This window comes from Macaca fascicularis, chromosome 12, assembly GCF_037993035.2.
Source record: "Macaca fascicularis isolate 582-1 chromosome 12, T2T-MFA8v1.1".
In the NCBI taxonomy this organism is placed as follows: domain Eukaryota; kingdom Metazoa; phylum Chordata; class Mammalia; order Primates; family Cercopithecidae; genus Macaca; species Macaca fascicularis.
The window spans coordinates 63,540,104-63,554,858 of NC_088386.1; the positions used below are offsets into that span (position 1 = coordinate 63,540,104).

General features: G+C 39.7%; 1 protein-coding gene across 3 annotated transcripts in view; it reads right to left on the reverse strand.

Moving 5' to 3' along the window:
- Nucleotides 1–14,755, reverse strand: part of STK39 (serine/threonine kinase 39) — a 292,156-nt gene that overhangs the window by 30,968 nt on the left and 246,433 nt on the right. The window lies entirely within an intron of this gene.

Here is a 14,755-nt window from a genome sequence, read left to right on the forward strand (position 1 = left end):
GAGCTATTATTGCAAAGAAGATCAACAAACAACACTGGAAAAAACTTTTCTTCAGGGGAAGAACTTCTGAATTTGTTGTTTGTGCACCTGTTTGTTTCACACAACACTGCATGAATAAAATTGGCAGTGGAAAAGCAGCTTGTAATGTGTCCTGATGTTAGAAGGGTCATGCTAGGGTTCCCAACTCCATCCTTTCTTCACCAAGCAGGATATATACACATCATCTGAGATCAAGAGGAAGTTGTGCATCCTACATTTGAGACTGTCTACAGAAGGAAGTTCCAATCTTCCTTTACCACCTATTTCCATAGTACACTGGCTACAGCTTCATTACCTGGCAGTGCATCTTAATGAAACCACTAGCCTTACTGAATTTGGTGGACACATGACATTTTAGGGGAAAGGTGGTTATTTATACAGTAAGACACAGCCTCAAAGACTCAATATATGCATTACTATTACTAATATTAAATAACAAATTAATATTAATTTGCATGCATTAGGAAATCAAAACATTGATTCAACACCTACCACAAGTCGTAAGAAGGCATTTTAAAGAAATAAATATCCTAAAAGTTCAATAGCTTTAACAACAACCTTATACTTAAAACTCTTAGCAGCCCAAGACTGGCTGTTGTAATGGGCCTGCATGTCTATCTTATTCATTAAACAAAACATGGTATTTTGGGAAGAAAGGAAATTCCGAATATGCCAAATATTTGTATCATAGTATCCATAGTCACAGTTTTTCTAAGTCTCTGCTAATATTTCTCTAGGTTGGAATTCACCTGTTATATATACATGGCCAGCACCGCCAACTTGTACAACACAGTGATTTATCAGAAATTCTAATCTTACTTGGGGTGGGGGAAGCAGAGACAATCTTAAACATACACTTCAGGAATACTGACTGCCCTTAATGCCAACTACAATTGTGATGATTATCAAAAAGTTTTTTTGGTTGCTGTTATCAGAAATTATTGGAAAGAATGACAGGAGAAATAAGATAGCCTGCAGTGAGGATGTACTGGGCTCTAAGGACTGGAGGGGAATTAAATCATGCTGAAAATTTCTGATCCAAAGCAATCCAGGGAATGGCTACTACAATTTTTGCTGGTCCTTTTGCAATGATAGTACAACTTCTAAACTTATAGATTACCAAACTCTCAGGAATATTATATATTTATAAAAGGGTCACATACCACAAGTTCCTCACGTGCATATGAAACATAAAAAAACTGTTTGACTTTCAGATTTCCATTCCTTCCCTCTTAGATAAAGAGAGAGGGCACCAATTTACTGTCTTTCAGCCTTAGATACCTGAGCACCAGAAATGGATTTAGACTTTTAAGATAGGTAACAGGTAAAAATGAGTGAAATCGATGTCAGGTTGATTTGGGAAATAAAAAACAGAAGGAGACAAACCAAACACTTCTGGTAAGAAAGCAGACAAGAAAGGAACACCGTGAGGTCATTATGAGCTGCAGGTAGCTTCCCACCCATGTAAATAAAGCTGCTGGTTATCTGAGGGAACGGAGCCATTTGTAGGAGGATGTGGAGAAGGCCTCATGCAGTGTCCTGTAATGAGGCTGAGTACGAAGACGAGTTACAAGCAATCAAAAGACAGAAGAGGAGCCAGAAAAGAGTGCTGACTTAGGGATGATCATCAATAATGCACTAAGGAGTAAAAATCAGAAGAATGTTTGACAGCGATGAAAAGGGCCAACAAGACTGGGCTGTATGTGTAGTCTCCAAGAGAGCAAGTCAGCACTGCTTATTCCAGTGTTATTTAAGGCAGCAAGATCTCATTAACTGTGGGCAGGTCTGGCTTTTCCCTCCCATTGGAAGAAATCGAATGAAAAGCTGTGATTTCTAACTACAGTCAATTTATAGTCAAAAGACTGGGCACGAGCAAAGACAACGCAGTGCCAGCCCCACTGCAGTTTCCCTACAAAACTGCCGCCTCCCTTCCCCTTCCCCTTTTCTCTGGCTTATCATAATCCTAGACTTTTAGAGTGTTAAGAAGAGGATTTACAGATTTAGGTTAGCCAACTGTAAGAAAAGCGAGGATGCATATACTCAGAAGCTTTTTAAAACTCTGTGATAGCATCACCCCTCTTCGTAGAAACCTCTATGGCAGCAGAGTATACTTAGAAAAGTCAACTATGGAAGGCTGTAGAGTCTTCATGAAAAAATAGGATATACTAATGCTGGGACAAAAAAAATATGTAATACTCTCCTTCTCACTGATGTATTCTGTTCATGGCTGTCCAATCATTTAATAAGACAGATCATTAAGGAGATGATCCTTGAAATTCTAATCAGATCCTAGGAAGGGCATGGAAGAGGAAACCCCAGCTGGCAAAACCCTAATGTTTTAACAAAGACCATACTGTGCTAAGTTCAAAGACCAGTCCTGTACTAAGCCACCCAAGGAAGAGCGAAACCTCCAAATAACCCCAAAATAACCCCGTCTTTCTGTGCTTCTTTTAATGAGATTTTAATTTCACTGTTGAGCAAGTCCCTGAGTTGACAGTTCCTCATTTTGACTTTGAGAAATCCTACAAACTAGAGTAATAAAGCAGTTCAGAATAAATAAAACTATTATTAATGATTAATGGTAACATATTTACTGAGATTTATTATGCAATTTATGTATCAAATTTTAATCCTTACAGCCACTCTATGAGGTTGGAACTAGTATTTGCTCCATTTTGCAGAGGAAATGGAGGCACAGAGAGATGAAGCAACTTGTTCAAGCTCACACAGCTTGGGAGGGACTGAGGCAAGATTTGAATGCAGGAAGTTTGGCTTTCTGGTGCTTGTATACACAACTACAGTGCCTTCCACCTCTCAGATAGCATTTACCTCCTTAAAACAGATTATTACTGCTTTTAAGGCAGGTGCTTAAAATAAGAATTAGGACTAGAGAGGCACTGCTGGTGCCCCTTATGTATAGAACCTCCTCCCCTATATCAGACAGCAGGGGCCAGTGTGACTTCTATCTCATGTAAAAGCTGATTTTTTTCCTGCAAAGAAGTCACAGGCATATATGAAGATCCCTTTGGGGACCCAAATAGTGAACCGAGAGAGAATGAAACACACATCAAAAAGCTCTCCATGTTTTCCAGCATGACCAATTTAGAGAGAACTGGGACTAACGCTTCCCAACATGAAACCCCATCATCTTTCTGATCTTAGTGCCTTTCAGCCAAGGTTTTTCAAACACCTCAACAGTCAAGAATTTCACAGCTGGTCCCAGTTAAAGCTGTAGAAAAGCAAAGCTGTTTTGAGGATTATTTTGTTGTGGATGCTTCCATGTCTTTTATCCTGCTTTAAGGAAAAAAAAAAAATCCTTCCATAGGTGAAGGCTTTATCTTGTTAACATGAGAAAAAAAAAAGTGTTTCTGGAATAAAAGGTGGTGACAGAGCTTATTTAGTTTACATTATATGTTCAGTTTAGAAATTTACATATAAAATTCCTGAGATCATTACCACAGTTAAACCACCTTTTAAAAATGACTATATTTGAGTATATTCAGAAACATGCCTCTAGAAGGCATATGGAACAAAGAGGACTGAGAAGACTGGCAGCTTATCTGCCTGCTCAGAGTCATGCTTTACGGGAAGGGCAAAAACAATGACAGATCGGCAGCAATCAGTGACTGAGAGCTTCAACCAAGAGAGGTGTTGAAGGCATCCTCAAGCCCCAGACCAGAGTGCTCAGCCTCCACAGAACAAGGGTGAGCGGCATTCCCAGCTGTTACTACATCTCTTGCTGTTATTATTCTTCCTCCATATAGATGGCCATTTGTTGGTACAGATAAAAGGTTAGGCCAGGGTAGGGATGAGGTGGGTGATCAATGTTCCATCATTCATCAGCTGCTTCAGGGCTTTAAACCCACTCCCAGGGGTCTGTAGGATGACCACCTGGGGCATCCTTTAAGCAATAATGCTAGTCATTCCCCAAAACGAAGAATAATAAACTGTGGTGAATGGGGGACCACACGTGGTGGCTTCTAAAAGTCCAGCACTTAGTAAGAACATCACAAAGTAGATCCTTAGGATGAACTGTCATGAAAATTCACTAAATAGCTATTCTCAGATGGAGTCCATTGTCTCCAAAGACCCAGCTGTACCTGGTTCAAGAATTTCATTTAATTTGTATGCAAGAACAAGATAAATGAAATCAAGATTTTAAATATTCAACCAGGACTGGAAGAGAGCTGGTAAATTTGGTACCTGAGGGTTCCCAGGTGAGGACAGCCAGACAGCAGTGGGTGATGGAGTTAGCCGGGCCAAGCTGATGACTTAGACTCTAAGTGCAGAATAATCGGGAAATTTAATAAGAACATTAGGTTTGTAAGTCTTCATCCCTATTTACATATCCAGAAAACAGGGCTGTTTTTCCTAGAAAAGTAAAAATGAAATATCACTTGGCCCAATGAAGTGTTGTTTATGTTATACACATTACAGACAGGAAATTTTTTAAATTGCAGGAAATTCTGAACTAAAAAAAGAAAACACATCAATCACCCAGTAGAAGCATAGTGAAACCAACAGTGATAAGCAGTAAAAAAAATCATGATTAAAGTTGTCTACCCATATGTAAAAGTGAACGTATTTTTAAGCTTAGTAATGACAGATTAAAATTTGGCATCAAATTTTAATGCCAAAAATTAAAGCGGCATCAGAAGAGAACTTAATGTAGGCTATAACACAGGGGCTAAAACAACCAATAGGTTGGAATCTTAGAAATACAGTTGAACACCAATCAAATGGTTATTAGAAACTAAATTGTTAAAAAAAAAAAAAACCAAAAAAACAAAAAAAAAACTTCCTGACTCAACAGATAACTCAATAAGGTGAGAATGAAGTTCATGACACAAGTAAGGAAGACAATGATATTTTTTCACAAATCCACATTATCAAAGATGCAGCTGCCTGGGAGAACAAAAGAACAGCAGAAAAGCCTGCAGTGGCCTGGCACCTGATACACAGGCTCTCCTATGACAAATGAAGGGCCCCGTTCGCAACCAAATGACATTTTGGCAAGATTATGCAGAGGATTTATTTCTGGCTGGCTGGAGGTCAGTCAAATATATATATTTTCTATTTCCAAAGAGTCAATCTGCCATAGGTCCACAGTGTGCTGTTCAAACAGACATCCAATTCTTCGTTTAGCAGAAGCTGAAATTCGGCACTGTTCTGTACAAGATATTGGCATTAGGCTTTTAACGAGAAATGGTGAGATAAAAATGATGAATTAATTCTTACCTGGGTAATGTAGTAAAAAACCATTGCACATCCAGCTTCTGGTTTCTGAGACATAACTCTAGAAGACAGAAACCTCTGGAATGCCCATCCTGCTTAATCTATAAATCTGAACAGTGCAAATGCAAAACCCCAATTTTTGCTGCTAATAAAGGCCAGCAATTTGATTAAAATCCAATAGGAAAAATAACCCCATATATCTTTATAATATGTACAATGGTGTGTTTTAAGTTGTCAACAATTCATTCACTCAATAATATTTCTTGGATGTCTACTAGGCGCTAGTCATTATTCTAGTGCTCTAGGATTCATTGGTCTACAAAGCAGACAAAAACCCCTTCGTACATGGAGCTTAGTCCTGTGATAAATGAACTCTGTCTCAGCGAAGTCACTGAATGACCAGTATTTCCCCAAAATTACATTTCACCAGGCATTCCTAGCCACAGTGCTCAAACAGAGCCCAAAGTGACAAAGACACACTAGGAACCTGGACTTCAATGGGATGTCACCGTAAAATGGTGTAAATAGCTTCAATTTTAGGGACAACACAGATTACCCAGTTAGGCAAAGTAACAAACACCCAATACATGGGAATGTTTGGCAGATACAAACACTTTTCAAAGCTTGCTAGTCTGCAAAATCCTATTCATCACAAAAATGTTATAATGGCCAACCAAGTCACTACTGAAAGCACACATGTGCTTTCTTTCAATTACACCCTTCCCCAATGATAGGACTGGTCATGATAAACATCTAAATCACACTGGAAAAACCAAGCCAAGAAGAGAACATTAAGTTGTATGCCTGTGATTGTCATTAACACTGGAATACCAGCCCTGGGCAGCACCCTGGTATATAAAAGGGGATGGAGGGTGACCTCAGGAGTCTGCCCAAATTAAAGAGTAAAGGCACATGAGTTAGAGCTGTAAAATGAGTTTGTCTGATGGGGGTGGAAGAGGTCCTAGAGTTGGGTTAATGGGAATATTCAAGAGCAATAAGGGGACATTAAGATGACACTATAATTATCTTTGAGCAAGAACACCCTGTGATGTTGCTGCTGTTTTATTATCCAGTCCTATGAATACAGTATGTAGGTTAATGCTGCAATTGTACATTTTAGGAGGGGAGCACATACTGACTGAGTTTAGTATTAATAAGGACTATCAATAAAGTCTTAACAAATAACCAGGGAATCCATATTAGAGACTGAATACCAGCAGGAATGACCCTCACAGTGGGCATGGAGTCAATCCTTCTGGATACATGACTTCCCCTCCCTCAGAGGAAATGGGTTACGACTTTATACCCTAACGGTCTTGTATTAAACCTTTACCAAAACTGGACAATTAGGCGCACAAGGAATTCTTCTGCTGGTCCAAGTTCTTGTCTAAGGATGCTGGTGATTTCAATGAATTATCAGGAAGACAGAAATCTTTAAAAAGCTGTAGAACCTTACATCTACAGCCTGATAGGCTCAAACAATCATATTTGTCTTTTTGCTTACAGAAATATTCTTAAACTGCTTTAATCTAGGTCTGTGCAGATGACATGCTCTGTTTGCAGGAAGAAGAGAGGATGACACCAGTTAGCACTAATGCACTCTACAGGAGTCTGAAGTTCAAAAGTCTTCAGGGACCTGGGAGATAACACAACTCAGTTGGAGAAGAGGGGACAGAATTTCTGCCATTCAGGATTTTATGCCAAAAATTGTTTTCAGCTCTTTGGATTTTTCCAAGACAAGCCAGAACTGGATTCTTATGTCAACTCTCCCACTTTTCAATTGTCAGCTAATCGACAAATTTTGTTTGTTCAGAACACCCCCCTCCTAAAAAAAAAAAGAAGAAGAAGAAAAAAAAGAAAAACAAAAACCATTTGCAGGCAAGATCAGAGCTGTAGGCCACCAGGTTGTAAGCTCTGCACTATAGCAAAAACCCGAAGAAACTGTCTGGAACTGGGGTCAGAGCAGGAAGAAGGATGTGGGATGAATTATTGACTAACGCGTTTCAGAGGCTTTGTGGTAAAACTTGAAGCTCAACAAACTTCAATTTTGGTATGCCAAGAGAGAAAAAGAATTCCACAGGCAAAGGGGCACTCAATTACAAGTGCCTAGGTTCATTCCTTAAGAACTGTGTTAAATTAAGACTCGAGATAGAAAACATGGGCTGAAGTAATTTTAAAACTCAGTTTTTCACAATTTGAGATTTATCTTAACATATTCAAACAAAAGGAGTCATGGTTTAGTCAAAGAAAAACCTATAATATATAATTAAGGTTGAATTTCTGCATACCAAATACAGTTAAGAAAATGGAACAAAACAGCATCATCAGTAATGACGCACCAAGGGTACACCAACTATCAAAGACCATTTGTCTATTAAAAATAAACACATATAGCATACATAAGCCAAAGGAAAACGCATAAACAATCTAGATTATGCTTTCCTGTTAAGTATGAGACACTCACCAATGAGATGCATGCACCAATGAAAGCAAACTTTGGTTTCTTCTCCTCTTTAATATTCCTAGCTTTTGAAAATGGGCTGCAAATAGCACATCTCAACAGTACATCTGAAAGATATGCTACACTGCAGTGACGTAATATAAGAGCAATGTAGAAGTTTTCTGAAGAATCATCTGCACCCAGAATGAGTGATTTATGTGAGACATTTAAAAAGTTCTAAGACTACTTAATGAGGGTATTATAGAGCTGGCAGTGTGCATTACAGCTGAAGCCCCACAATGGGCTCATGGAGACTCAACTTTCCACCCCAGTGTGCCTGTTTAGTGACAGGCATAAGCCAGTATGGACCAATCACAGGAGAGGAGAAGATTGTTGGGGACTTCCGAGACAGAAACTTTCTTGCTCCTTATTAAGAATCACTAAAGCCAAATGTGAATTAGGAAACATGCAGTTGGCTGGGTGTGGTGGCTCGTGCCTGTAATCCCAGCAGTTTGGGAAGCCTAAGGGGGAGGATCGCTTGAGGCCAGGAGTTCAAGGAAACATGCAGCACTATGTTTAGACTATGTTAAGACTATGAAGGGCATGAGCCTCAGGATAAAATCAACACTGTGGAGAGCTAGGCTAAGAGAAGGAAGGTTCTGGCTGATATCACTGAGATGCTAAACAACCCTGAAACCTTCCTTTCCTTTGGATATCCAGTACGTGAGCTAAAGTCCTTGTTTAAACCATTTTGAACAGAGTTTTCTGTTACTTGTAGCTTAAACCATTCTAATTGAAAATACACTTTCTCCTGGCGAATCATTCAAATTCTTCAAAATGTTAAGGGTCAGGTTTTACACAGTATGGTTTTCTGGTAGGCATTGATTGCATTCATATAAAAACATACAGAATTGGAAGAAAAGATTCTCTTTGTCTTCTTAAGTTTCATAAAATACTGTCACATACTAGCAATGATATATTCCATTTTGAAAGGGATGTTAATAGGCTAACTGCAAATGGAGCAATTTTTACAACTGGGTCCAAGAGACATTTCTATGGAGTCTCCTAAGGAAAACTTTCTGGGTTTGCTCCAACCACTTTCGTATGTCATTCTGGAATACAGTCTTATACTAACCAGTGAGCAGTTTAAGTCATGGAAAGGAAGTACAGATCGGTACCCAAGACGCTACTACTGAGTTACAGAATTTTCCATTGTTATGAGTAAATGAAACCACCGTCTCAAATACAAAATAAACTGGATTGGCTCTTAATACAAAATTTATCTATAAGGATTGTTCTACCATTAATTACCATCTTCCTGGCTTCAAACAAGTAGTAGTACTTCAAACTGAGCATACAGAAAATAATACTCATGATGAAATACCAGTGAAAAAGAAAAAAAATCAATACTACTAATTTCAATATGTATATACAACCCTACAATGCAAACATTTAAATATCATTTCATAGAATTTGGTTTTTTTGTGGAGAAGAAATTCATATAACATAATTCATATAATATAAAATTCGTAAAACATAAAATTAACTATTTCAAGTGAACAATTTAGTAACATTTAGCATATTCAAAATGTTGTGCAACCACTACCTCTAGTTAGTTCTAAAAGATTTTCATCACCTAAAAGGAAAACTCTGTACCCAGTAAGCAGTCACTCCCCGACTCCCACCTCCTCCCAGCTCCCAGCAACCACAAATCTACTTTCTATCTCTATGGATTTAACCATTGTGGATATTTCATGTAAATGGAATCATATAATACGTGACCTTTTGTGTCTGGCTTCTTTCGCTTAGCATAATGCTTTCGAGGTTCATTTCATAGAATTTTAATAAACTTAAAAATTATGCCAGAAAGAGTGGGTTTTAGTTTTAGGGCTCCCTGGAGAGAAGTCTCTAGTACAGCTACAGAGACTCTGGATGGGCCCAAACAAAGTTAAATCCTTCAGGTCACAAAAATCAACTATATAAATACAGAATAACAGTAAATCGGGTAAGTAGCAGCCAGATGGAAAAATATTTTAAGAGGAGTTGCAAAGATAATGGGAGAGGTATTAAGCAACAATGAAATCTCAATGATGAATGCATGAAGTCTACAGTATTTTACACTTTTCTATATATCTGATTTCATCATTAAAACATTTAAAATATATATAATATATAAACATTTAAAATAATATATAATATATATAATATTATATATATAGTTTTGTTTTGTTTTTCGTTTTTGAGACGGAGTCTTGCTCAGAGTCAGGCTGGAGTACAGTGGTGCGATCTCGGCTCACTGCAACCTCTGCCTCCCAGGTTCAAGCGATTCTCCTGCCTCAGCCTGCCAAGTAGCTGGGACTACAGGTGCGCCACCACGCCCAGCTAATTTTTGTATTTTTAGTAGAAACGGGGTTTCACCATGTGGGCCAGGATGGTCTCCATGTCTTGACCTCATGATCCACCTGCCTCAGCCTCCCAAAGTGCTGGGATTACAGGCATGAGCCACTGTGCCCCACCAAAACATTTAAAATATTTTAAACACAGTAAGTGATTTTCTTTAAGTTCAGAACAAAACAGTGTATCTAAAATTCCAATACGGTATTTTCAGGAGGAGTCCCCAGGCTTTCAAACTCCCATACCACATTAGGAATTTGGAGTTTATACGCAATAATGTGAGGCACTGCCCATCAGAAGGATACAGAAAAAACAGAGTGTCACGAGAGAGAAGATGGAGATGGTTTTAGAAACTATACTACCATCCAAAAAAGTACATTAAGAAGAAGAGATTAAGTGAGGCTTTGGGATTAGGTATGTTCTACATCAGAGAGCAGAAATTAAAGAAGAATGGATTCAGGCTCAGTATAAAGCCCTTCCAAGCAGTAATTCAACAATGAGCAGGTGTCTCTTACAAGGGGAAACTCTTTGGCACCAGAAATTGTCAGAGAGCTGGGTGACATGTGAAACTACCTTTCCTTCCCAGTCCTTTTGTCTGTTGCTGGTGCCAGCTTCATGGCCTGCAGCCCGTGCAGACACATGGGGCCCAGGCTCAGAGGTGTTGGGCTTGCTTTAATGCTCTGTTGTTACCGTACTGAAATTCTTAATTTTTGAAGAAGGGACTCTAAATTTAATGTTTTAAATTTACTGTCCACTCTTGTGATGTTGGGCCAAGAACATTTAAAAAATCCTAGATTTTAAAAATGTCTAGATTTTCTCACAGTATCCTTCCAATATCTAACTTAGGAACAGTTTTTAACAATTTGCCTTTATCAAGATTTTCTAAAGCATCCCACTTGTTTTTTGCAGACACAACTCACTTTCTGAACTCATATTTTATCAGTTTATTAAATGACACCATTATAATAGGAAGTCTGTACAAACGAGTTCGTTAAACTTAGAACCTACCTGGCAGGGGCAGCCATGGGGCCATGAAGGAGTATGCAGTAACATGTCATCTCTCACAGCTCAGCATCCAGCCCGCCGCCAGCACCACAGGTGCATTCTACACAGGTCATTTAGAACATCACCTAATTCAGTGGGTCAAGTTCATGGTGGTTGGCTAGTCCTCTGAAGAAATAGCAGGCTTACTGCATTGTCTCCTGTCTGGGTTGTCCTGTTGAGGCCTATAAGCGTGGCTGCCCTTCCATGGGAAAGAAGTGTGAGTTTACTTGAGGTAGTGTAGACTCCCCCTGAAACTGGTGGAGATAGTTGTTATCAAGTATCAAAGAGGTAAGTGTTTGGCAAGGAAACTGGGACTCAAAGAGGCAGATCACTGACTAAGGAACTCAGTGCAAAGGGAGGGCCTGAGGAGGACAAGGGGATTTGCATTTCTCTCTCAGACTCTCCCCTTAGGTCTAGACTTTGAGGCTGGATGGTCCTCCCAGGCAGTAAGAAAGGGTCACTTCGGTTACAGGGAAGCAGACAGAAAACTAAACCAGGAGGTATCCCTAGAGTTACCTCCAGGCTCACTACAAGTGAACTATTTGGTTAGATCAATTTATCTAGTTGCCTACTCCCTTCTGAGTGTCTGTATTCATTTTGTTATTATTACACCACTTTCCAGCTCTCTTTGGGCCAGAGAAGTAATGGGAGAAGGTTTTCCCACTGCTAGAGTGGAGGTGGCAGAGGCAAACACAGTGAGTCTTGTGGACTATAAGTAGGACAGCAGTGGTTCAGTCGTTCTTCCCTACGTGGAATTTCTACCCCATTCTCTGCCAGGAGTCTGGGTCTCACTGTATTTGAGGAAACTGCAGCGTTGCTTTATATTCTCTGACTGATATGGTATTTTGTAAAAGAAGCTTGATGTTCGATAGGAGGCCAGGTGAATTGACTTCAAAATGGAAAAAGGGAAGAACTGCCACCTACTGAGTGCCTCCTGGAGGCCAGGCATTCCACTAACCCCTTCATGTAATCCAGTAATTCTCATAAGCATTCCATGAGTTAAGTGGGTCACTCTAGGGTAAGGGGGAAACTGAAGGCCTCGAGAGATGAACTAACTTCCCAAACTCACATATCTTCACTGACAGAGCTGGGATTTGAACCTGCAGCCATCTGATTTTAAAACCTGTGTTCCTTCCCTACACCACATGAGCTCTACAGCAGTTTCAGATCCTAAAAATCTAAGAAATAAGATGGGGATATTTTAAAAAGTTAATCACAAAAAGGAGTATACAATATGGAGAGTCATACAGCACCTCAAAAGAGACATAGAAAAACTGATTTTACTAACATTCATCCATAACCAACCAATCTGAAACCAGAGATTTAAAGAATTGTGGGGGGAGGTATTTAATCGAGACTGCAATGCTGTATGATAATTTCTGTGTCATGAGACATAGAAAAACTGATTTTACTAAAATTCAACCATAACAAACCAATCTGAAACCAACAATTTTAAAGAATTGTGGGGATGGTATTTAACGGAGGCTGCAGTGCCGTATAATAATTTCTACACCATTCTGTTTTTGTTACCTCTATTCCTCAGAAGATTGTAAAACTCTTTCCCTTAAAAGAAAGTATTACACAGAGGATAAACCTAATTAAAGGGAGGGCTAAAAAAAAAAATGAAGGAATGACCAGAACTATCAGATGGCTTTACCAATGCTTAAACACTCCCACTCCAGAAATCACCACTGCGGGAGAACACTGTTCCAGCCCTGTATCCGGTTCACCAGGACAAAGGTTAGCTAAACAAGAACTTACTTTACTGCACCTGCATTCTGAACTTGAAGCCACTTGAATGTTCACTTTAATTTAGATAATTAGAATGTTAGTCCCTGAAAAAATATTCACTAATTCGACTGCAATTAATGGACTTGAAATGGCAGGTTTGCTTTAGTCCAATGAACATGAATATTTTATGTATTCTGTACTCTATTATAATGATAATAGTTCTACTGTGTGTGTAGTGCTACGTTAGCCCACACCATAATTTGTGTGAGAATAAGGCAATATTATGAAATAGAAATATATTTCATCTGTTTTGGGAATATACATGAAGTGAAGGCCCTTTGGTTACCGATTAATATAAACAAGATGTCCGTGATTAATGCCTAAGTTGGTTTTTTGTTTTTTTCCTTTTCTAGGAATCCTAATTTCCTTTTGATAAAATAATTGGATTCAGAATTACTGGAAGGTATCTCTGCAGTCCTCCTGGCCCCCAAACATTCAATTACAAATCACTTTTCAATGTCCTTCCACATAAATGAACCCAGAACACTGGGACATCATCTCAGCTTTTATTTCTCAAGTCCTCCAGGACTATTTTCTTGTCTCTCCATGGTTCCTACTCACCTCAGTCAAAGGAAAATCAAATTCAGGCAGCAAAGTAGTCTAATGAAATGTGTCTGAAGGAAAGCATTTATTTGCCCTCTTGGAGAGGAAAAAGGCTAGAGGCACAAGATTTATACTTTATCTACAAAGGGACCCAATCGAGTTGAAAGACTAGGATTCAGTTTTTGCAAGTCATTATGGCTAATGGCTCTTTACAAGGTCCTTTGTGATCTGGCCCCTGGCCCCTCCCCATCCTTATGCCCAATCCCCCCTCCTCATTCACCTGTTCTAGCCATACTGGTCAGCTTTTACAAAATCCATTGTTTCTGCACATGCCCAGCATGGATACACCTATCTACGACTTCATTCAAATGTCTCCCTCAGAGGGGCTTCCCTTGCTCTTGAATTAGATGAAGATCCCATGTTTTCTCATTATTGTCTTTCTTTATAACACACCATTTTTCCTTCAGAATGCTTCTCATAATTTGTAATTTCACTGACACCTGTATACTGACTTGTCTAAGGTCTGCCTTTAGAGTTGGACTGCAAGCTTCCTGAGGGCAATGACCCTGTTTTGTTAATCAGGTGTACACAGCACACAGTAGATGAGATGCTTTATTTATTTTATTTTATTTTTTTTGAGATGGAGTCTCGCTCTGTGGCCCAGGCTGGGGTGCAGTTGTGCGATCTCGGCTCACTGCAAGCTCCGCCTCCTGGGTTCACATCATTCTCCTGCCTCAGCCACCCGAGTAGTTGGGACTACAGGCGCCTGCCACCACGCCTGGTTAATTTTTTTGTATTTTTAGTAGAGACAGGGTTTCACGGTGTTCGCCAGGATGGTCTCAATCTCCTGACCTCGAGATCCACCCACCTCGGCCTCCCAAAGTGCTGGGATTATAGGCGTGAACCACTGCGCCTGGCCTGAGATGCTTTATTTATTGAATGAATGAATGAAGTACAGTTGCTTAAGGGCCTGGATGACAAACAGTGGTAGAAGGCTCCTCCCCCTACTTCTGCATGGAAGCAGGTACCACTCTGGCCCCACACAGGTAGTGCCCTGTGACCTTCTGGAAGCAGCACTCCCCTTGCGGGCACTGGTGTCCTCACACTGGCTGGTGATACAGGTCAGCCTTCTTCAAGTAGTCTTTTGGGCAGGGAGCTAGTGAGACCACCACATGGTAAGCAGCACTGACAAAGTCATTTAACGACCCCTAGGACATCCCTTGGGGGACTCTCAATAATATCCCAGGGGAATACGTGTTATTACTGGCT